The sequence below is a fragment of the Culicoides brevitarsis genome, chromosome 2 (genome assembly GCF_036172545.1).
Source record: "Culicoides brevitarsis isolate CSIRO-B50_1 chromosome 2, AGI_CSIRO_Cbre_v1, whole genome shotgun sequence".
In the NCBI taxonomy this organism is placed as follows: Eukaryota; Metazoa; Arthropoda; class Insecta; order Diptera; family Ceratopogonidae; genus Culicoides; species Culicoides brevitarsis.
In genome coordinates, this window is record NC_087086.1 from 12,357,645 (window position 1) to 12,381,980 (window position 24,336).

The window sequence follows — 24,336 nt, forward strand, 5'->3', positions numbered from 1 at the left end:
AGCATCATCCAGGAAATGCACACATTTTCAATTGACAATAACAATTTGTCACCTGCACACACCGAACAATTCATTTAATTTTGTATCGCTCCGCATTTTCCAGGGGCACATTTTCCGAGTCGTGTCGTGTAATGAACAGCTCGGCATAGTTTGCAGTTTGCCAGTAAATAAGTTATGTTGTGCCATTATTATCGCCATTTTATATCGGAAATGCATGTTTACTGATCATTGAGCACCATCGTTTATATTGACATTATTTTGTGCACTTTTCCTGAATTGTGCTCTTTTTTCATGGTAAATTCATAATAATTTTGTTTCATAAAGTCGTCTTTGCTCTCTCTGGGGAGCCGTTCGCACAAATCAATTCAAATATTTTATTGTTTTATGGAGTGACGTACATTTATTGCTGTTATTATTATTTTATTTATAAAGCGACACACGTATTCAGTGCCAAAAGACAGAAAACGAGAAAAGGATACAAGAAAAATAAAAAAAAAAGTTTAGTGAAACAGTTGTAATAAAAGGCGTTTGTTCACTATACACCGATAAATATGTGCAAAAGTAATAATGTAATAATAATGGGGTTTGCGTGATTTATAATATTTAACATTTTTTTCGCTTGATATCGTGTCACGATTTTAAATTGTGTGAAAAATTGTTGTAATAATGCGATTTTATTTTTATTTTGTTGAAGTTTTAAGTAACTTTTTCTGATAGGATTTTTTTGAATGGGGTGAAATTGTTGGAAATTTTGCTAAAATCAAAATAATTTTATTATTTTGTTTAAAAAATGAAATAAAAATTTTTGACATTATTTAAACAAAATAATTATTAAATTAAATTAAATAAAAATAAATAATTAAATTAAAATATTTAAACATTGACATTTAAATTTTTATTTATTTTTTTTATATTTTTGACCTGAATTTGATTGAAAAATTTCTTTTTTTTTTTAATTATAAACTTAGATTTTTTGAATCCATAAAAATTTTTAAAATTCTCATCTCAGTTTTAAAATTTTTTTGATCTAAAAATCGTCTAAATTAAATTGAAAATTTAATTTAGGAATGTCCAAATGAAAATCAAAAATAAAATCCAAAATTTTTGAAAATAAAATTGGGGGGATGGGGCAATAAAAAAAAAAATTTTGAAATACTTATTTTCATACAAAATGACAAAATTTTAGCAATTTTTGATCGTTGATCAACATTTTTGTTGTTTTTTAATAATCTTCTTTGAAACTTTCTAATTTAAAATTGATTTAAGATCATTTTAAGTTATAAATTGAAAAATTAAAATTTCATAAAAAATAACTGTCAAAAAATTAAAAAAAAAATTCAGTAATTCTATGAAAAATTTTTTTAATCCATAAATTCAATTAAAAATTGATTTTCAAAAAAAATTATAAAAAATTTTTTATAATTTTTTTTTAAAATGTCTTGAAAAATTATGAAAATACGCCAAAACTTTTTTAACTTTTTTTTTATTTTGCCCCATTGGAATTTTGGCTTTTAAAATATTTTTATCGGATTTATTTTTTTTTTTGGAGCGGCCTTAATTTACAAAAATATTTTTATTTTATTTATTTTTTTTTTAATTTTAAATTTAATAAAATTATTTTAATGTTTTAGGTTTTTAATATATTTCAAAAATATTTCACAAATTTTAGAACTTTTTTCAAAATTATTTTTATGAAAAATGAAGATTTTGATTTTAATTTTTTTTTTATTTTTTAAACATTTAAAAATTTTTTAAATCTATTTTTTTTTTTTTAAATTTTTAATTTTTAATGAAAGTTAACAAAAAATCTACTAAAGTTAACAAAAAAAAATTTTTAAACCCAAAAGCTGAGAAAAACTCAACAAAATTCTTTTAAATAAAAGTTTTTATGTTTTTTTTTTAAAAATTATAAAAAAATATTTTTAAAAAATAAAAAAGTTCAAATTTTTTTTTATATGAAAATTAAAATAAAAATAACAAAAAAAAACTATAATTCACCCCATTTTAATACATTTGAATTAGCAATATAACGCAAGTAAAGTAGTATATCGTAAAATTTAAATAATTTTTTATTGCTTCAAATTATACACTCATAAACATTCACAACACACTTTTACATTGTCGTGTGAACAACAAGCTGCACTATAAACTTTTTTTTTCGTAAGTTAACTCCAGCTAACAATGCTGCAAAATTTTCCCCGTAGAAAAATTTGTCAGAGCAAGTCAATTTTGCATAAATTTGTTGCGCACAAACAAACATTTGTGATGATTTTATAATATTATGCAATAAGTTGCCGAACAAACTTTTGTGTAAACTAACTTTTCTAGCACTATTTGTTTTAGTTTTTGGTGAGGAGCCACAACACAACCGCGTCAACCCGTATACTCGACATTCCCGTGCGAAATAATATTTTTTTTTTGATTCCTGAGTGAGTGTGAAATTTCCCTCGCATGCCACGCCATCATAACGACATTATTTATGCATAAGCAGGCGAACCGTTGCAGTGGAATGAATGGCGATATTGAAGCTGATTAAATGCTGGAAATTGCGCCTATTTGATGACACGCACAGGGTATATAATTAAACGTAGCCAAACGGCAGCAATTCACATGTGAAAACTTTTTTTGTTTGTTTGCACAAAAAATCAGATTAATTTCACTCTTGACTATTTATTCAGTGCGTGATGATGATGATGATGATGACGTTTGCCGAGAATAATTAAGTTTACAATTTTTTGCCAGGTCACGCTGTTCGACGGGAATTTTAATGGTATAAATTTCGTTCCTGTGACAGGCAGGCATGAAACCACATGCGAACGAAATTTATCAAGATTTTGTCTAAAACATTGCGTTTAACCATTTTAACCGAGAACGAAGTAAAGTTTCTTGTAACACACTCACAGTATGATAATGAATTCCCTCAAACTTCCAACAAAGGATCTTATCTTACGATAATAGATGACACAATTAAGCATTCAATCACGCTGTGCGAGAAGCAAAGAGACGACGTCGTAGAACGATAGACTATCAAATGAATTGTTCCCAACTACTCTTCTTCTTCATCTTTTTTTGAATATATATTGCCTATTAATGTTAATTTGCGCAAAATTTGACTGAGTGTGTGTGTGTGTCTCTAACCGTAAATTGAAAAGAAAAGAGTTATGGGTGATATTTAAATTGGCTTCATTTCACGAGCACAACAAAACGACCAACAATGGAGCGATGTGCAGCACGTCGGTGGTGATTGGTTGTGTAACTGAATGAACGAACAGCAAAAAAAAAACTGTTAAATGTTAATTTCGTTAGCATTTATGTAGATAAGTCAATTAAATGGATGGAAAATGTGTATTGTCTAGTTGTCTGGTGGTCATTTATTTTGGCTTAATGGACGGAATTTGCATACATGATTAATGTTTGAATGCGGGAAAACATAACCTCGTGCACGATGGAAAGTCTTTGGAAAGGGTGGCGACAGGAAGGGTGACGCGACAAGTCGTCAACTTTTATAAATATGCTATGAATAATTCGTTTTTCTAACTAATAGAAGAGATGTTTGAGTAGGTATGTCGCTTTTGTTTTGTTACTTCTTTAGCTCACATCACCCGATATCAGTATTTTATCGAAAAATAATAAATTTTGTATTAGCCTATGTAGTCCAAAAAACCTAAATTGAAATACTCGAACGAAGCAAATGGATTTTAGACATTTTTAGTGCATTTGAGTATATTCAAGTACCTCTTTGACATACCCGATCTCACTAAAAATGCATAGTCCAAAAAAGAAAAACCAAACTTTATGATTTTTTAGATTTTGCTTTTTAGTGCATTTGAGTATTAAAAAATTTAAGTACCTCTTTGACATACCAATTTGAAAAGAAATTTCACAAAAAAACATTAGAAACAGGGCCGAAAAAACTTTTAAGCCAAAAGTCAAAACTTTATGACTTTTTAGTTTTTTTAGAAGTTTTGAGTTATAAAATGATTAAAAATGATAAATTAGAGCCCTCTGATAAATTTTTATCCATTTTGAGCAAGATTTGACAAAAATGGCTTTGACACAGTTTTTGATTTAGTTTTGCTCTTGATTTAGTTTTCAAAACAAAACTATGTCAAAGAAAAAAAATTTTTTTCAGTTTCAATTTTTTGGCAGTTTTGAGTTATAAAATGATTAAAAATGATAAATTAGAGCCCTCTGATAAATTTTTATCCATTTGGAGCAAGATTTGACAAAAATTGCTTTGACACAGTTTTTGACACAGTTTTGCTCTTGATTTAGTTTTCAAAACAAAACTATGTCAAAGAAAAAAATTTTTTTCAGTTTCAATTTTTTGGCAGTTTTGAGTTATAAAATGATTAAAAATGATAAATTAGAGCCCTCTGATAAATTTTTATCCATTTGGAGCAAGATTTGACAAAAATGGCTTTGACACAGTTTTTGACACAGTTTTTGATTTAGTTTTGCTCTTGATTTAGTTTTCAAAACAAAACTATGTCAAAGAAAAAAAATTTTTTCAGTTTCAATTTTTTGGCAGTTTTGAGTTGTAAAATGATTAAAAATGATAAATTAGAGCCCTCTGATAAATTTTTATCCATTTGGAGCAAGATTTGACAAAAATGGCTTTGACACAGTTTTTTAGTTTTGATTTAGTTTTTTTCTTGATTTTGTTTTCAAAACAAAACTATGTCAAAGAAAAAAAATTTTTTTCAGTTTCAATTTTTTGGCAGTTTTGAGTTATAAAATGATTAAAAATGATAAATTAGAGCCCTCTGATAAATTTTTATCCATTTGGAGCAAGATTTGACAAAAATTGCTTTGACACAGTTTTTGATTTAGTTTTGCTCTTGATTTAGTTTTCAAAACAAAACTATGTCAAAGAAAAAAAATTTTTTCAGTTTCAATTTTTCGGCAGTTTTGAGTTATAAAATGATTAAAAATGATAAATTAGAGCCCTCTGATAAATTTTTATCCATTTGGAGCAAGATTTGACAAAAATTTCTTTGACACAGTTTTTGATTTAGTTTTGCTCTTGATTTAGTTTTTAAAACAAAACTATGTCAAAGAAAAAAAATTTTTTTCAGTTTCAATTTTTTGGCAGTTTTGAGTTATAAAATGATTAAAAATGATAAATTAGAGCCCTCTGATAAATTTTTATCCATTTGGAGCAAGATTTGACAAAAATGGCTTTGACATGACACAGTTTTTGATTTAGTTTTGCTTTGATTAAAAATGATAAATTAGTCTGATAAATTTTTATCTCACAAGTTTTGCTCTTGAAAAAACAAAACTTGAGTTTTGAGTTTTCAAAACAAAACTATGTCAAAGGAAAATTTTTTTTGTCAGTTTCAATTTTTTGGCAGTTTTGAGTTATAAAATGATTAAAAATGATAAATTAGAGCCCTCTGATAAATTTTTATCCATTTGGAGCAAGATTTGACAAAAATGGCTTTGACACAGTTTTTGATTTAGTTTTGCTCTTGATTTAGTTTTCAAAACAAAACTATGTCAAAGAAAAAAAAATTTCAGTTTCAATTTTTTGGCAGTTTTGAGTTATAAAATGATAAATGATAAATTAGAGCCCTCTGATAAATTTTTATCCATTTGGAGCAAGATTTGACAAAAATGGCTTTGACACAGTTTTTGACACAGTTTTTGATTTAGTTTTGCTCTTGATTTGGAAAAACTTAGTTAGCAAGATTTCCATAACTCTTAAATTTTGGGCTTTTTATTTTTTTGTTTGTTCAGCTTTAAGTGCTAAATACAGCTTCCATCTTATGTTCTTTGGTTTTCAAATTAAATTATTTTTTCATGTGAAACTTAAAGCTATTCATTAAGCCTCATTCTTATGATAATGACCTCACAATATCTTTAATGTTAAACAAACGAACATCCACACTCCTCATGGTTCATTGAACTTTGCAGGCTCCACGAAGCTTCCATCGTTATCTAGTTCAAATCCATTAAGTCTTTATCTCATTGTCTCACTTTTGGCACGTTGCCAAAATTTTTTTTTCTTTTTTTTTTTTGCTTGCTGTTACAAAAAATTGACCAATTCACAAAACGATAAAAATCCATCAAAGCTTCATCATCTAAACGCAAAACACAACAATAAAAGTCTCTCGTCATCAAAAGCTTTTCTACACATTTCCCGCCTGTCCACTTTATATTAATTCCCGTCTATAAAACTGCGTGCTCATTCATTTGTTATTATTGCGATATTATTATTTAATTCTGTCAGCGAATTGAAACACAATTTCAACGCTCGACGGACATTCCGTGATTCAGTTTGTTTAAAAATTCTGTTTGTACAAACAAACACTTTGTTGTTTAGCTTTTCTCTCTCCATTCAGCAACAACAACAACAACAACTAATAGTGCAGTGACAACGATAATAATAATGTTTGTGTAGAAAATTGTATTTTCAGTCAAATCACGTTCCATAATCAACATAAAACTTTTCGATTTCAATTAATTTTTACGATTATCATTATATTAGTATTATTTGGTTATAAAATTGCTTTTCACGAAGCGACTAAGGGATAAAAGTATCAAAATAAAACGATGAGTGAGAATGATATTTAAATAAAATTTGTGGCATTTCTTAGCTGTTTTCTAGCTTCACATCACGTAGCGACGCAAAAATTAAAACGGATGGGGCGAAACTATATGGATGTGCGTATATTTTTGTTTAGTTTTTAATGCATGGCATTAAGACGGAGAAGAGATTAAGATTTGTATTTATTTATTTTTTTTTTCTATTTTTCGACGTTGTCATCGTCAGCTTCGCTTCTTTTCCATCGTTGTCTCTGTGCCACGAGTTTGCGCGAAATGAGATGGCTTAATGTTGTTGAGGATTATTTTATGGAGGATATTCGCCTTTGCTTCCCGTCATTGTGTATGAAAGAAGGAGATAAGTAGTCATATCAAGAATTGGAATTGGATGGATGGCGAAATATACGATGAGCCTCCTAAAGCTCGTCTTAGTCTCGAAACATATGCGAAATCGAGTTATTTTAAGAACGAATGAAATGTTTCCCCCTTCCATCAAAATATGAGGCTAATTTTTCTGATTATTCAATACATTACAATAAATGCCTCCTTTTGTATTTATGTGTTTGCGTTATTGTGCTAAATATAACTACGCTCGTTATTGCTTGCTATTCAACGTCTTATCTGTTCAATCTTTATTCGCTTAGTTTGTTTCCTGTTGCCTTGTCTAAGAATAGCTAGTAATAACGAACTAACAAAAAATAAAGCTGGAAATGGAAAATTTTTCATTGTAGCGTCCTAAAATGTCGAAAAAGATCGAAAGCAGAAGGAAATTTCAAAGTACCAGTCGTCTCCACAGATCAGACAAAGATTTTCCAACTCATGAAAAAGCATCTAAATGAGTATTGCGATAAGATTACTCTTCGTCTTTTCGTTTAATTTGATATAATATTTCTTTGTTTGTGCCGCCCTTGTCTTGTTTTCTCCAAGAAAGAAGAAAATACAAAAGTTTTTAACTTTTCTCGTGCTCCTACTTATCATAAAGTTTAATAGAGTTCATTATTATAAAATCTTTTCAATCAACATTTCCACTTTTTCTAATCAAATTCCACTCCTCTTTCCTCCTTGCACTTAATTCTCGTCCCTCGAACGAAACGAAATCTTTTCCGGATAATCACTCGAACCAAAATTTTCTTGACATTTTTACTTCCATTGTTCGAGCACGTTAAGCACGAAAACGCACGAAATGCAAGTCATGTTAAATCGCTGATCTTTAATTTGTAACAACATGCCGCCACCCTGCTTTTACGACGACAACGACGACGATGATAATGTTGATATGCATAACAAGTCAAATAAAAATCGAACAAAAAAGTTATTATATGTTCATCATGTGTTCACTCACGCTCGGTTAAACCAACAAAATTTTCGCCTCATAATGTGCGCTACATTAGTAGATTTTTTTTTAAGTAGAGGAAAACATCACACTTACCAAAAAAAAAATGTGTGCTTAGTCCATTACCTTTTGCATGCGAAAAATAAGCAAAAGAAAAAATGAGTCACGTTTTGACCTTGACACGCTTTTAGCACTTTCTTTTGTTTTTACAATTTTTTTTTCGTGAGCCAGTGTTGTGGTCGTTAATTACTATTGTTCGGGCGGCGAGAGATTTTTTGATGCGATGAACGTTTTTGATGGACGAGACGAGGAATTTTTGTTAATGTTGGATATTTTTGGCATTTTAGTGCATTACGATGAGGTAAATGTAGTGAGAGACTGTCTGTCTGTGAAATTGTTTCAAGGTAAGTTTCAATTATTTTAAATTTTATAAATGACCAAGTTATTTTTTTAATTAGGTTTCTCACGGAATCAATTCCAACCTTAACATGAAATACTTATGCTGATCGAGAAGCTATGAAAGTAATGTAAAAATACATAAAATTTCACCAAACTTCATAAGAATTTTTTCTTATTCTCTATAAATCTAACATAGAAGATGAAGGAAGAAATCTGTCGAATCATGTGAATTCATTTGTATTTTGCAGATCTCCAAGAAGAACTAAAGAGTTACTTAATATGAATATCAAACAAGTCAGAGTGATTGTTGCTTTCCTTACTGATCATACTAAACCGAACAAAAAGATGTGCTCTATGAGATACAGAAGATCAGCTAATGCAGAATATGCTTTGAATCAGAAGAAACAGTAGAACATATCCAATTTGAATGCCCATATCAATTCAAATATCAATTCAAAAACAATTTTTGATCTTTTGCTTACGAAATCTGGGTTGGCAAGGATATGCACTGCCACGATACCAACATCGACTAAACTTGTTGAAAATGATCACCATCCGCGACAGACAAGAGATTGTTTGCTGCACGTTTGTGCATGACGTGATGAACGGCAAAATTGACTCCCCAGCATTAAAAAGGCAATTCATCCCTTCGTCATGCGAATATCAGCTGCGCCACGCTAGAGCCTTCCAATCGAAAACGCAACACACAACTTACTCGCAAAACAGCACAATCCACAGATGTACGCGTCTTTTTAATGAGCTTTGCGTTGCTCCGACTTACAGCTTCCACGAAATGCCTTTAGTGAAAAGCTGAAGAAAGTGATCTCCGTCAGATACAAATAATTATAATTAATGTAGTCTTTATTAGATGAAAGAAATAAATAAATTACAGAATGTTAATGTTTGGAAGTACAAGAGCCAAAATTGATCTTATTGAATTTCGTCAGTTCTAAACAAAATATGTTTTCTTATTTTAAAAAGGAATCAATACTGTGAAATTAGAATATGGTACAGGTTAAATAGCAAAATATTCCACATAAAGCTCTTTTTTGTGGCTTAGATGGGTTATTATATAATCATCATCATAGATCTGAAACCCAATCTGGAAACCTGAGTTCATCGATTTCTGTAGATTGGATTCTAGGCAGCTAGCTATTCTTGAGGAAGATATTCCAACTAATTGTTTTGCATGACCGCCATTAGGAAATCTATAGAAATATTTTAATCCTTTTTCGCCAAATTTACTTCCTCTAATAAACACTGGAAGACGACATTCAGTAGTCCATAATCTGTTGTTGTAACAATATGAAGGAACAATATGAAGTATATTACATGAAACCACAGAGGTAAATTACATTGACGAAATGTACATGAGTATATTGTCACAGCCTCCTTAGTGAATGAAAACAACAGCTAATAATTATGTGATATTGTCATTTGTTGCATCGTTATTTTGAAAAGATCCACGAATTCAAGCCGTTTGAAAGCGCTCAAAGAGTAATAGTTCACATACAATAGAATCTTATGATCCGTCGCTAACCCATTCATATCTATTCATCTTTAGGCTTTGCAAGGGTGTCAACTGTTCGGATTACGTTTTCAATTTTGAACTTTTAAATGGGATTCCGCATATAAAGGCTTTTCCCCCTGATCGAGTAATTTAAATGTTAATTTTCATTGTACAGCTGAGAAGTTTAATAAACGAAAAAAAAAATATATAATAAAATCTTCTATGACCTCTGGAGAGAGAGGCTCTGGTTAACTTTAGAGAATTGATCTAAAAGAGATACTTTTACATCTTAGGTTTTAAAATACGCTTTCGTATTTTTTTTCTAATCAAGATGACTTTTCACATAAAAAAGATATATTCAAAAATTGTCGGTAACGACATTCTTACACCTAATTAATTCTACATTTTTTAACGTCTGATGATATTCTGTGCAAAATTTCATTAGACAGAAACGTTAAGTATTCTCTACGCCTTCTTAGTTTCGTTTCTCATCGAAAACGATAAAAAAAAGTATTTTCCTATAATAAAATTTTATTCACTTGACTTGCATTGGCACGATGTTCCGCATCAACTCGTGGCCTCTCATCATAATTTATTGCAGATCTGCCAAAAAATGTGCGGCTATCTCAGTTTTTTCTCACACATACAACGCAATGTCGAAAGTCGACCGCGAAGTACGTGTTCTTGACCAACAACACGACGATCAAAAATGTCGATATGAAACATAATTAAATCTGTTCTATTTTTATCGAACACCTGTTTCAACCTTCTTCCTCCTCCACGTTGTTGTTTGTCTCTCTCGCATCAAAAACAACAATGTTTGGTCGTCGTCGTCGTGTGTGAAAAATATTTCTACTACTTTTTACTCTACTATTCTCTACTACAATGGCATGGCACATCAAAAAGCATAAATCTAAAAGGAAGCATGAAATGTTGTAGGACGTAAATGACTAAAGTCGTTACTGTGTGTTACGAGAATTAGCGGGGTAGGGCATTATGTGAATGGAAAGAACTGGGAGTGTTACAATCCGACTGACTGACGCAACGTAGTAAACAGGAAGGAATTTACCGGTGATTACTTTCCTTCTTCTATTTAACGGCAAGAAACAGCAAGCTTTAAAATTCATGCAAATTGCCATAAAGTCTCAGTCATTCATTCAAATAAGCGAAGAGAGAAAAAAAAGTGAAACAAATGTAATATAATAAAACAGAAAAAAAATGAATGAAAACAATATTGCTGCTTGAATTCTCAAGTGTATTAACACATATCACTACGACAACGAGGACGAGATGAAACCGTATCATCATTTCATGCTCTCGAACCAACATCATGGCATAACTGGTGATTTTTGCGCTGCCTGAGACAAAAACGATTTTGCGCATTTGACATGACTTGCAGCTAAAACACACAATACACAAAAACTTTCAGATTTTGCCAAAGCGACAACTCTCTGACGTTCTCCCGGCTAATTCTGGGGGTAGCGACAACATCATCGTCGTCGTCATCATTTACATTGAAAACAAACTTGTCATAAGCTATATTTTGCATCATTATTACACAAATATATTTCAGACAGACATGAACGTAAACATGGAAAGGGATGGCTTTACATGCCAAATTACGAGCAAGGGGAGCCACAAAATATTTCCGTCACTGCTTGTAATGTTTTTTTTTTGTTCTTCTGTATTTTAATATACATTACCTCGTATTATGAACGGATAAACGAGACACAGAGAAAGAGAGAGATACGATAACTACTCATGTTATGATGATTTTACGACAAAAGAGATGAAATGATAAAAAAAATGTTCACTCTTTGTACATGTGGTCTCATTGTTGTTGCCGGGGAGTTTTTTTTTTAGTAGCATATGAAATCAGAGATTTTACATTTTTTATCATCATCATGAACATTATTTTGTATCAAATAACTTTCCTCATAATTTCAACAACATGACATTCATAAGGTTTAGTTTTTGTGTTTCTCGCATTTCAGCCTCTGACGTGATTAACGCAAAATCCTTTGACGTGGATATCCTTGCACTTTTCATACAAACGTTCCGTAGTCACGCGAGCCCGAGAGCTCAAACTGCGCGAAAATGTTGTAAGTAATTCATTTGGTGGTCGGTGAGTAATATCTGTTATTTTACTTTATGTTTTTTTTACAGGAGGGAGTATTAGAGACGGATATGCAAAAAAAAAAAAAACAAAAAAAGTTGGTAATTATAAGTTACGTGGTGCGATAGAAAACTCGGTTCACAGTAATTACATTTCAAGCGATTATCGTCATAAATTTTGTAATCAAAGGTTATATTTTGTAATGTTACGTTTTATCGTTCGGAGTAAAGAGGTCAAGTTTTCAAGTACGAAAGGGACGAGAATTGGAATGAAAACTTTTAAAGGTAAGTATTACTTTTGTTACATTTTTTAAGTTTCAAGCTTTCTGTAGAGCTATTTTCTTTTTAACAGGTTCAACATCTTGTTTAGAAGTAAGAATGAAAAATTTATTGAATAAAAGAACAAACAAATGGAAGTGATTCAAATATTCGAAAAAAATGACCAATGAAGCACAGAGCTCATTTTATTACAAAGGATTGAATGAATACAACAAAATGAAACGAAAAGTACAACCATCGATCGACAATTCAGAATTTTGGAATTAAGGTTTTTTACAACTACTTTAGTACTAAATAAGAAAAAACCATAGAAAAGTCTCAATAGTTTCCAAAATGTTCAGATGTTTGAAACAGTTCGTTAAAATCTAGATCAATGATTTAAGATTCAAATCAAAAATCAAATCACAATCTGATCTATTTTGCATGCATTAAATCAAATCACAAAAGAATTGATTTGTGATTTGATTTGCAAATCTAATAAAAAAAAAATTCAGACCCTTAACTAATTTTGATTTGATCTGATCTAAAATTGATTTAGATTAAAATTAGATCAGATCGAATCAATAAGAAAAAATCCACAAAAAATTGAAGCCAATAAATTTTAAAAATTTTGGATTTGATCTGATCTAATTCTGATTTAAATCATTTTATAGATCATATCAAAACAAAAAAGTTGAGGGTTGAAAATTTTTTGTTTAGATTTTCAAATCAAATCAAAAATCAAATCATGAATGGACCCATCAAGCTCAAAATTGTTCCAATTAATTCAAACCAAGCATTTTTAAACTTAACGATTGTACGAAAGAAAGGAAGCCAGCTTAGTACAGTGGTTAGCGTATCTGACTGATGAGAATCAGGTCCTTGGTTCGAGACTCGAAATCATAAAAAACTTTTCTGACTCCAAAATGGGGCTGGGTGGAACACACACTTCGTCGCGACGCCGATCACATTAGCAGAAGAGCTCTTTTCTGGAATCCTCAGGGCTCAAGGCGACGCGGAGCTCCTCGTAAAACTTGGAGACGAAGTATGGAGGCCGAAATTCGAACAATTGATCGCAATCTCACCATGCGATCCATCGCAACCTTGGCAACGAACCGCCAAAGCTGGAGGAAAATCACCGCGACCCTATGCATCTGAAAAGAGGTGAAAAGGAATTAAGTCAAGTAAGTCAATCGTGCTTAAAATTTACTAAGATCTTTTAGAAACCCTATGGGACGCCTGCTTATGATGCAAGGTAAAAAACTAAAACCCATTCCCCGACGTTTACTGAGAAAACTTACGATTCAACAGTATGAAATATAATAAGACTCTTTAGAGACCGCGGTGCGAGCTTATTATTAAAAAATACGTTTAAAAAGTACAAACTCAGCGTCCCTAAAATCACAAGTACTTTTCCATAGCTCAACCTCCAGTAAAATATTCAACGACTTCTTCAAAAATAGAACGCCGAAACTCGACGTGATTGAGATGCCTGCCATCGTAAATAAATTTTCCAATTTCCAATGCAAAAAAAAATCCCCTCGTGAATCAACAACTGAAGAACGCAATCTCTAGCCATTCCTTAATTTACCGTCCTTATATATTTCATGGCCTGTCATGCCGTGTGCCCAAACTTTTTTCATGCAAATAGCCGGCGATCTCTCGAGACCAACACACACACATGCACCAAACGAGGAGATATACAATATTTTCTAATATTTTGCTTTAAAAAGGATCAATGTATCTTGTGCGGCTATTTATTTATCTCAACATTACACAAAGGAATACTTTCGGTATTATTATTACCTTTTTCGTTCTATTTATGTTTGGACCAAAAAAAAAACCTAAAATATGAACTTATAACGTTGTTATTTCTTCCATTCATGTGAGAACGAAGGATATGCCGAAATTACTTTTTTTTTCTTGTCTTGTATTAAAAGTAAAAGTGAAATTACATGTGAGAAGCGTATCAATTTTCACAGATCTTTTCCTTTTTTTCTTCGTTTTCCATCGACGCAGCTACCGGGGGCAAAGGTACACACACACACATAAAATATACTTTTTTGATACACGACACGAAAATTCTTCGGATGAATTTTATTTTTGTACATCGAGTTATTTCAGGTTTTGTTTTTCTTTACCTTTTTCGGTACCTTATTACAATTTTTTTTTTCTCTTTTCTTTTCAGATCGTCGTCATCATCATCATCATTTTCGGCAGCAACACAAGTTTTCGGCCAAAGAACAATGCCGAAGAATGAAAGGAACTGAACAGGTGCTCAAACATGCTACAAATTTGACAATGCCCCATTTTGCTGTTGTTTAAATTATTAGCAAAAATGTGTATTGACGACCACGGAGGAAAGGAGATTCAAGGAATAAAGCAAAAAACTCGCTTGGGACACCTTGTTTGGTATAATGAAGCTCATGTCCAAAGTAAGGTAAAAATTGAATTTTGCTGTATGTTTTCTGACACTCTGGTTGACGTGAAGGAAACCGTTAAAAGCAAAATCCGATCATTTTTAATTTTAAATGGAATTTTGTGTGTGTACATGGGAATATGTCTAATTTGAGCTGATTGAATGAGGCAATCCATCATTTCGAAACATTAATCCCTCTTTACCTCAAAGTGTGCGTAGAAAAAATTTAAAATTTTCATAAATTACCAACTTTAGCGTATTTACTTAAATATTTTAATTTTTTTTTTTTAAAAAATATTTTTATAAAATTTATTTTAAAGATAATAATTTTTTTTTAAAATTATTAATTAAATTTTAATTTATTATTAAAAATTTCAGTTAATATAATTTAAATAATTATATTGAAAAAATATTAAATTAAATTTATTTTATTTATTTATTTATTTTTATTTATTATTATTTATTTATTTATTTTATTTTATTATTTATTTAATTAATTAAATTAATTTTAATTTATTATTAAATTTTTATATTAATTTAATTTAAATAACTTAAAATAAATTATTAATGAATTAAATTATTATAAAAATTAAATCATTTTTGGCGCCTTATTATTAATTTAATTTATTAAAATTAATTAAATTAAAATAAAATAATTTCTTCAATTTTTAATTAATTTAATTCCATCAATTATTTAAAATAAAAATTGTTTATGTTTTCAAACTTTTTATACTTAATTAAATTTATTATACTTAAATAATTTTTTATTTAATTTAATTAATTAATTAATTAAAATTTAATTCATTATTTATTTATTATTAATTTATTAAATTTTAATTTATTATTGAAAATTTCAATTAATATAATTTAATTAATTATAATAAAACTAAACTTAACTAAACTAAACTTAAAAAATTATTTTATTAAATTCAATTTATAAAATTAATTTAATTCCATTAATTAATCAAAAATAATTTAAATTTTTATTTATATTTCTAAGTCTCGGTAGTTTATTTTTTATAATGTAATATTTTTTTTAATTAAATTTAATTTATATTTTTTTAAAATTAAGTTCGATATAATATTTCATTTTTTTAACATTTTAATTGACAAATTGTGAAAGACAGACGTCAACCATAATAAAAAATTCTTCAAAACGCGTCAAAAAATGAAAAATGGGCACGAGACAACAAACACTTTTAATGGTTTTTCACGTTCACCACTTTGCTTCGTCACTTCACATTTCGCGATTTTCTGCGGAAAAATGACGTTTCCTTTTACAAAATACCAGAAACTCCATCATCCGTCATTATTTCGCGAGAAATCATTAGAAATCAGTGTCCCAGGTGACCTTTCTTTGATTTTTTTTATCATTCATTTTCATTAGAGGTTAGCGTTTCTCTAATCTAGGTCAAATATTTGACGGCGCGCAAAAAAATTGCACAAACACACACACACACGTGTTTCGTGCAGACTTTTTTGCTTGGATTGCACGATAAGAAAAAAAATTAGTTTCTTTCGTTTATAGTTTTGCGTTATATTGGAATTCATTCGTTGAGGTCGTTTCACGTCACATTTCGATTAGGCACGTGTATTTTTCGAGGCGAAAATATTATTTACTCCGATTTGTGGAGAAAAGTTAACGTGGCATATTTACATCCCCATAAAAATAAATAAAACAAGAGAGCACTCACTTTTTTTTATTTCCTGCTATCATTATTATTTACGTACAACCACTTTAAATTTTCCAGGGGATTGAAAATATTCTCGCTTCTTCGCGTCTCACAGACAATCAAGCAACGCAAAAAATATTCAAAAGCGAGGACGAGGCGTGAGCTCACATAAACCGGTGATGATAGTAAATATACCGAAGCAGGAAAGGATAAAAAGTTAATCTTGAAGAGTGCTGCACACACTCCAACGAGCATCAAAAATATTTATACAATAAAACAAGCTCGTCATGTGTGTGTGTTTTTCGGTAAAATCTGCTACCACAGAGAGAGAGAAAAAAACGCAAAACAAAGGGAAAAAATCACTCATGGTCCATATATCAAAATTTGTAACGTACATGCATCCGGGCCTAAATCATCATCAACTAGAAGTAGTAGGACTATTTTCGTCGCTCGTGTGTGTGCCTCGGTGGTAGTACAAACAATATAATGATATAAAAAGGAGGGAGGGCGGAGGATGAGAGACAAATATACTTAAACAAAACTGGAACGAATGCGAACAGTGACATCGAATGGCGCCAAATATAGCTAAATAAATTTCCTTTCCCCTTTTCGGTTCTGTTTTTCGCTTTGTCTTTTTCTCGTGAAGTGGAAGTACAATCAGAACATGACATTAAATGCTGTAGTTCCATGTTTTCGCTTCTCTTCTTGTACATGTGGCAAGAGCAAAAAAAAAACTCACTTCTGATTATATTTATTGTTGTGATGTCATGCCATTATTATTATTTTTATTTATTTTTCGGGTACATATTCAAATAAATTTTTCCTTTTCTCTTTTCGAGAGAATTCAAGATTGAATGGTCCAAATTCCTGTAATTTAATATTATTTTTTTTCTTTTCGCAGAAAGTCGCATTGCAGTAAATGTCTTGGCAGATTTCGTTGTGTGAAGTTGATTGAAGTGCCACGATTTTGACGCGATGCTGGAGGTGATTTACGGTAAGTTTTGGATGTAAAGTTGCGCAAATATTAATATTTGAGTTGAGAATGTAAAAGGAAAGTTTTTAATTAAGTTGGAGAAATTTTGTAAAGTTTCACTGAATTTGACTTTTCTAATTTAATTTAATAGTTTTTTTTTTGTGAAATCCTACAAGTTTTAAAATTTGTTAAATATTTGCCACAAAAATTTTTTAAAGCTTTTTTGATTTTTTCGAAGAAATTTGAAATTTTATGAATATTTAATACCTTTGCAAGCAAAACTGGCCTAAAATATTATTTAAAAGTTATTAACTCTGTAGCTAAGATTTTTTTTTGCTCAAATAATTTTTAATATTTTTTTTTAATTTTTGTAATTTTAATATTTTTCGTTTTAAAACACAAAAAAATAATTTTATAATAAAATAAATATTTTTTTAAAATAATTTTTAGGATTTACATAATTTAGGAATTTTATCGAATTTTATGTAATTTAATGAATTTTATTATTTTTATAATTTTTTTTTGTAAAAATTTTTTTAATGAAATTTAAAAATTTGTTTTAGAAATTTTAAGTAATTAATTGAGTTCGAATAATTTTTTCAAAAAATAAAATTGAAAATATTTTGTTAAAAAATCTTCAATATATTTTGATTAATTTAAATTAATTAATTTTTCTTTAATAATTTAGAAAAGAGAAAACAATTTCTATTAAAAATCTGTCCCTTTCCGTGTTTTGTCCACAGAGGAGGACATTTCAAAATTTGTAAAAACTAATTTTTTAATAACTTAAAGTTCAGCTATTAAAATAATTCAAGTTGTATTTGAAAGACAAGGCTTCAACTAAAAAATATTTTTGAATTTTGGTTTTTGAAATTTAAGAGAAATTTGAAAACGCGCAAAAAATCGAAAAAAATTGGGCCACGGAAAGGGATAAAAAAATTTTTTTATAAAACTGAAATTTCAACAATAAAATATTGACCCTCTTATACTTGTTATTGCCAAAATTAAGCCCGAAGATAAAATTCATTAAAAAACCATGTAAAATAATGAAAACAAATATCAAGAGTCTATCATTCGTATTGCATTTATCGCACATTGGCTCTTACCCAATTCGTTTATTAAACAAGTGCACCAACATGTCTCGAAAACAACAACCAACTTTGCAAAAATAAAACGTTTTATCATAAAAAAAGTTTCGAAATTATTCTAATGCTATTATTTGTCAGAACTTTATCTAAACTCACGCTCTTTAATCTAAATCCAAACAAATTTTATATTTTTCTCTGCAACTAAAAAGCGACAACTAAAAACTTTTTTATATTTTTCCAGATCTTAGACGACTTGAAAACAATAAAACAACGCAGGGCGTGACTTGACATCCGATTTTTCGATCATTTTGCAGGTCAAATTCATCATTGTCTACCACACCACGACAAACGTTGATTTCTTTCCTTTTCATATTACTCTTGAGAACGATATCTCCACTGCACAAAAGTAGTTTAATCTCTCCCATTCATCGGAATCGCACACAGAGAGACACAAAAATAAATTGCTGATTAAAGAACATAAGTCTCGTTTGTGCGAAAATTATCTGATTTTGTCTCATAATCATGTCAGTGCTATCTGTTTCACAATCTGGCATTGAATAGTTTTTAAAAAGCACAAGATAAGACGAAGGATTAATTTTTGATTATTTCAGCACTATTTGCTGCTCCATACCGAATGAACGACAAACCGACGAAAGACAAACACACGAAACGAAGAAATGACGAAGAAAGGAGGAAATCACCACTCAAGCAAGCAAGATCTTTGGTTTTGAGTTCGGTTTTCGGTCAAATCAGCAAATTTTCACACACACACACTTGTCTTGTCTTGTTTCGTTTGTCTAAAATGTCAGACTTTTGTTCAATAACCAAAAAATGTTCGAAACAGAAGAAAGGGGAGAACAAACTTTGATTAAATCTAAATGAAGCAATAAACTTTTGTTTTGTTTAAAAGTTACTTCGTCGTCGTTGTCGGTCTAAAGTTAGTCGTAGAAAGAAGAAAAAAAAAACTCGTAATTTCATTATTTTAGACACAATGTGGAAAAGTAGTGTGTGCAAGAGTAAAAGAGAAAGCAAAGGACCATTATTTCCTCCTTTCACAACTTTCGGTCTGTAAAGTAAAGAGTTGAATACAGATGAAATTGTGACTGGCTTGATTCTAATGCACAGACAAAAACGTATATAAAATTGTAACGAGATAAAACGACACAGAATTACTGAAAAATTGGGCACTGTTAATTGCTTTTTCGTTGTCTATGGAGAGATTTTTTTTCAAATTTAGTGTAAGCTACTGCAAAGTGTTGGTTGTGTAATCATGAGGATCTCGTGTACAATGACTTGCTAAAAGGTACAGTCAGTTCCCGATTTAAGAGAATTTTGTCAATATGAATTATTTTTTTCTTAGAAATCTTATAAGAGATATCAGAAGGATGCACCATATTAAAGGAAAAACAGTCAAGAACAAATTATGAAGCCGATTTGATTGGTTTGAGTCTAAGCAAGAAAGCAATTGAGCATAGGTTTTATTGCATCTGCTATATTGATGCTATACTTGCAATCCTATTCAAGATGTATTGAACGTGTGCAGCACAGATTCATCAGGTAAGCTTTGGGATAAACAGTGAATCAAGATTAGATGCCCGAATATGAAACTCGATGCTCTGAACTTGGACTGCAACAACTAAGGAGGAAAGTTGCCAGCATGATAACTGCCAGGCAGATTAAACAACGACTGTTGTTGTGCTGGTTTCCATCTTGCGATGATTTGAGTCAATTGATAATTTTTCTAGCTAAGTCATTTTGTCACTTTTTTTTGTTGTTTTTCATGCATCAATATCACTTTTTTCATATTTTTCTAGCTCTTTCTTAAATTCACTAATTTCAGTATCAGTTTTCACTTTTCTTGCCATTTCATTAAAAAACAATGCCCCTTTGTATATTAGCAAACTTTGCGTTGCTGCATTTCGTAAAGATGGAGGGCGCAAGTCGTTTTTATTTCGGAGTGAATAAGATTGCGCTTCGTTTACAGTCGTGAAAAAATCGTTCAGGTACTGCGGTAGCAAGCCATTCCTTATCTTATAAATTGTCAACAATACATTAAAAATTACAACCTGAAAAATTGCTACCTGAAGAATTTGTTTCAGTTAAAGATAAACAGAGAGTCGGCACTCAGTACAAAACCTTTGTCGTTCCCTTTAGGAGAACAAATTACGGGCAAATCTTGTTGGCCCAATCGCTGACGTTAATGAATTAAAAAGACAGCAAACACTTTACAACAGCTTAACAGAAGTTAGCGAAGTAAAAGATACAAGAAGAAGTAACTTTGTAAACAAAATATGGGCAGCATAGTAACAAAAACTTAACGAACCTCTCCCATACCAATCGTTTCCCTCTTATTTACTAAATTAAATCATTTGAACTAAAAATTATCAACAGCATCTTTAATCATGAAAACCTGAATTAGCAGCTATAGATTTTTTTTAAATTTACTTCTGAAGAAAAGAATCGCAAATCGTGTCTCACCTGTACCAAACTATTCCGACTCCATAAAATAAACAAGAGTTAAAAAAAATGTGCCACACTGTTTTCCGAAACAATAGTGACAAATTCATCTACACACAATACAAAAAAAAAATAACAAAAAAAGTTAATTTGGGACTTTTTTTATTGTGTAGTAGCGTTTCGGTCGCAAGTAAAAAAAAATATAATTTTGTCCCTTAACGACTCAAAACTGCGAGTCGGGAAAAATCTCACGCGTAAAAAATATGTCAAATCAAATTAGTGTTAAATTGCTTAGTACAGAAAAAAAAGTACTGAACTCGTGAACAAAAGAAAACATTAAAACAACACAAACAAAAGATACTTAATGACGGAGAAAAAAGTATATTATTTTTTGTGCGTGGCATGGATTTTGTTTTTATTGACGGGACTCTTTTTGCTGTACCTAAATAAAAACTGAGAACAAACAAAAAACTTGGAAGTAATAAATTTCATTGACTTTAATAGCGATAATTTTCATTTTGATGAGCAGAAAATGGTCTGCAAGATTTATTGCGGATAAAAGTTAAATTTAGTGGTAAATAAAGTAGAAAAGTAGTGAAATTAAAGTTTTTTTTTCTCCGCAAATCACAGAGTATAACGAACCGGGAAGAAGAAAGAAAAAACAAACACGAAAAAAAAATCTTCACATAAAAATCAATTAACCGAAAAACTTATCAAATCATAATTTTCTTTTGCTTTGCTGGGTTTCTGTTTTTGCGCGCGTCTCGTACATAGTGAACGAGTCATCATCATCATCTCCGTAATTGCCTCCATTAGTAGATTCTTTACTGCGTCGATTATATTGCACATTATTATGTTTAACCAAGCAGCTCAGATTTTCAGAGAAAATTCTCGTGCGACTCGAAAAATTATTGTTCACGTAAAAATTTTATATTTACGAAAATTATTCATTAAAAGTTATGTGTGAGAGTTGTACCGGTGCAAGATATAATTATACTCGACTTTGCATCGCTTGCTGCTGAGATGATAATAATAGTGGCAGTAATAATGAGAAAAATAAGACAGAACAGCTGTTGTAATAATAATAGTTGGGTAATTAGAAAATGTTTATCGCTCCAATAAACATCATTTTTCATCGTCCGTTCCTCCGCCATTAATGCACCGACACAAATAGGCGCATTTTCAGCTCCAATAAATCACAATTAGCTTAAGCGTTACTTAATTGATAAACCATTTAAACATTATGCGAGAGCTTTACTCGTCATTAAATATATAAATAATTATTTTCACAATCAATTATATTTTATTCCAATTTTTTTCAAAGGATTTGATGCTTAATTAAAATTTGTAAAAAAAAATCGTATAAAAATTTTAATTCACACACAAACTCGTAATTAAAAACAATCTGCTAAATAAAAAATTAAACAAATTTAAATTAAAATTCGTTACATGATGATGAAGACAAGGTTATTTTTGGTTGAAAATATTTGTAAGCAACACATAGAATTGCATTATTCAATTATATTGTTATAGCAACAACGCACACGTCTGAAACAATTAAATTTTTTTTTAGCATCCTGACACTTTTGTGACAAGTCGAAATGATTTATAATTGGATTAACAATTGTTTGTGTTTTGTGGTTGTTTTACGCAGTATAAGTTGTTGCTGCTAGCAACGCGAGATTTATGGCATGAAGTCACTAGAGGTGCAGGAGTGATGATAAATAAAATGATTCAATTAGCAAAACGAAAATTATTTGGAAAAGGGAGATTTTGGGGATTATTGCGAAATTATATTGACAAAATATTGAGCATAATACCTTTTTCATATTAAAGGGCTTAAAATTTAGTCAAAATTGTCAAATTTATTTTTATGAAATTGGATGAAATTCTTATATTCGAGTAGTGTGAATTTTGTTCTTTTTTATTAAATTAAATATTTAAATTTTGATTTTTTATATTTCAAATTTTTTTTTTTTATTTTTAAAAATTTACTTTTTTTCACCTTCTTAGATTTTGTTAAATAATATACTAAAAATTAAATAATTAAAAAAATAATTGAATTTTTCATAAATTTTTAAATTTTTTAAAGTTAACATAAAAATTCTTTAAAATAAATTAAATTTTAAATAAAAATACAATTTTATTATTAATTTTTTTATACATTATTAATAAAATCCAAAAAAGTAAAAAATTTTTTTATTCAAATTGTTAATAAAAAAATAAATAAATATTTTAAATTTTAATAATTAATTTTTTATTAATTAACTTTAATGCAAATTGAATATTAATTTAATTTTAAAATTGTTTTTTAACGCATTTATATTTTTTTAATTAATAAATAAATAAATTTATTATTTCCCAAAATTTGCTTTAATTTTTAATAATTTTAAAAATAATATTTATTTAATTATTAATTTAAAAAAAAAACAATTGTGAAATTAAATTAAAATTAATATTTTATTTACATTAAAATAATAAATTAATTATTAGAATTTAATTTTTTTTTACAAAAAAAAAAACCTTTTTTTATTAAATTTTTCATTTTAATAGAAAAATCTATTAAATTCGTAAATATTTAATTTAAAAAAGTCACTTTTCTATGAATTAAAAATCAGTTTCTACCGTTATCACTTTTTTCATAAACATCAACCACACCTAAGTAAATATTTATAATTAAACTCAATTTTCCTCATCTCGCTTGTTCTCATTTTAAAACCGTATAAAATTATCTTTTCTTTTCCATAAAAAAACTTTGTCCCTAAAAAAATGTTCACACACACACAGTTTTCAGACCTAAAACAAAAAAATCCACTTTCAGCTTAAATTGTCCCAAAAGTACTCAACACTTGTATGCATGTCGCAGAACACAACCTTGATCCTAATTATCAAAGGTCACAGTCTTCATTAACCTTCATTAACATTCTTTGCTCTTAAGTACAACAACGGCGGCCCTTGTCGCAGTAGAGATTAAAAACTTATAAATTTTTTTTTTCACTTTTCTTTTTATTGAGTCAATAGAGGAAACTATTAGCAAAAAAGGTCACACTCTACGAAAAATAAAGCACTTTTATCGTCACATTTTCAAGCGACACTACTAACATTTCACCTTTTCACGATTTTTATTATTATTACCATAATCTTTATATTATAATATAATAATGATATGGCTCCGTTGTCGCTGTGCGGAGGAAAAAATTACCTTGAAATTTTATTACTGAATATATCCTTTTTCCTGATTGATTTATCCTTTTATTATTTTTATGTTGTGGGTTTTTTTTATTATTATTTATTTTTTTTATCTATTATTTTTTGTGTTTTTTTTACACAAAGAGTGTTTTTACCTTTTAATTATTTTTCTCTGTTATTTTTCACTCTTTAATTATCAAATTTTATTATTTTTTCTCTTTCGTTTTTTTTATTCACTCACACAATTTTTTTTTATTATTTTATTTTTAATAGAATAGAAACCCAAAAAAAAATATCCAGGTTCCTTCTCTTATTATTATTATATCTTTTAAATTTTTCCGTAGATGTGTATTTTACGACGCACTCCCGTAGA

The 24,336-nt window shown here is 29.3% G+C and overlaps 1 protein-coding gene across 1 annotated transcript in view; it reads right to left on the minus strand.

The window, feature by feature from the left end:
• The window catches only part of LOC134831533 (inactive dipeptidyl peptidase 10), a 50,202-nt gene extending 26,113 nt beyond the window's left edge, over positions 1-24,089 (minus strand). The window contains exon 1 of the mRNA XM_063845279.1: positions 23,977-24,089. The gene's annotated coding sequence lies outside the window, so the exon portion shown is untranslated. The remainder of the gene's footprint in view (positions 1-23,976) is intronic.
• Between the last annotated feature and the right edge of the window lie 247 nt (positions 24,090-24,336).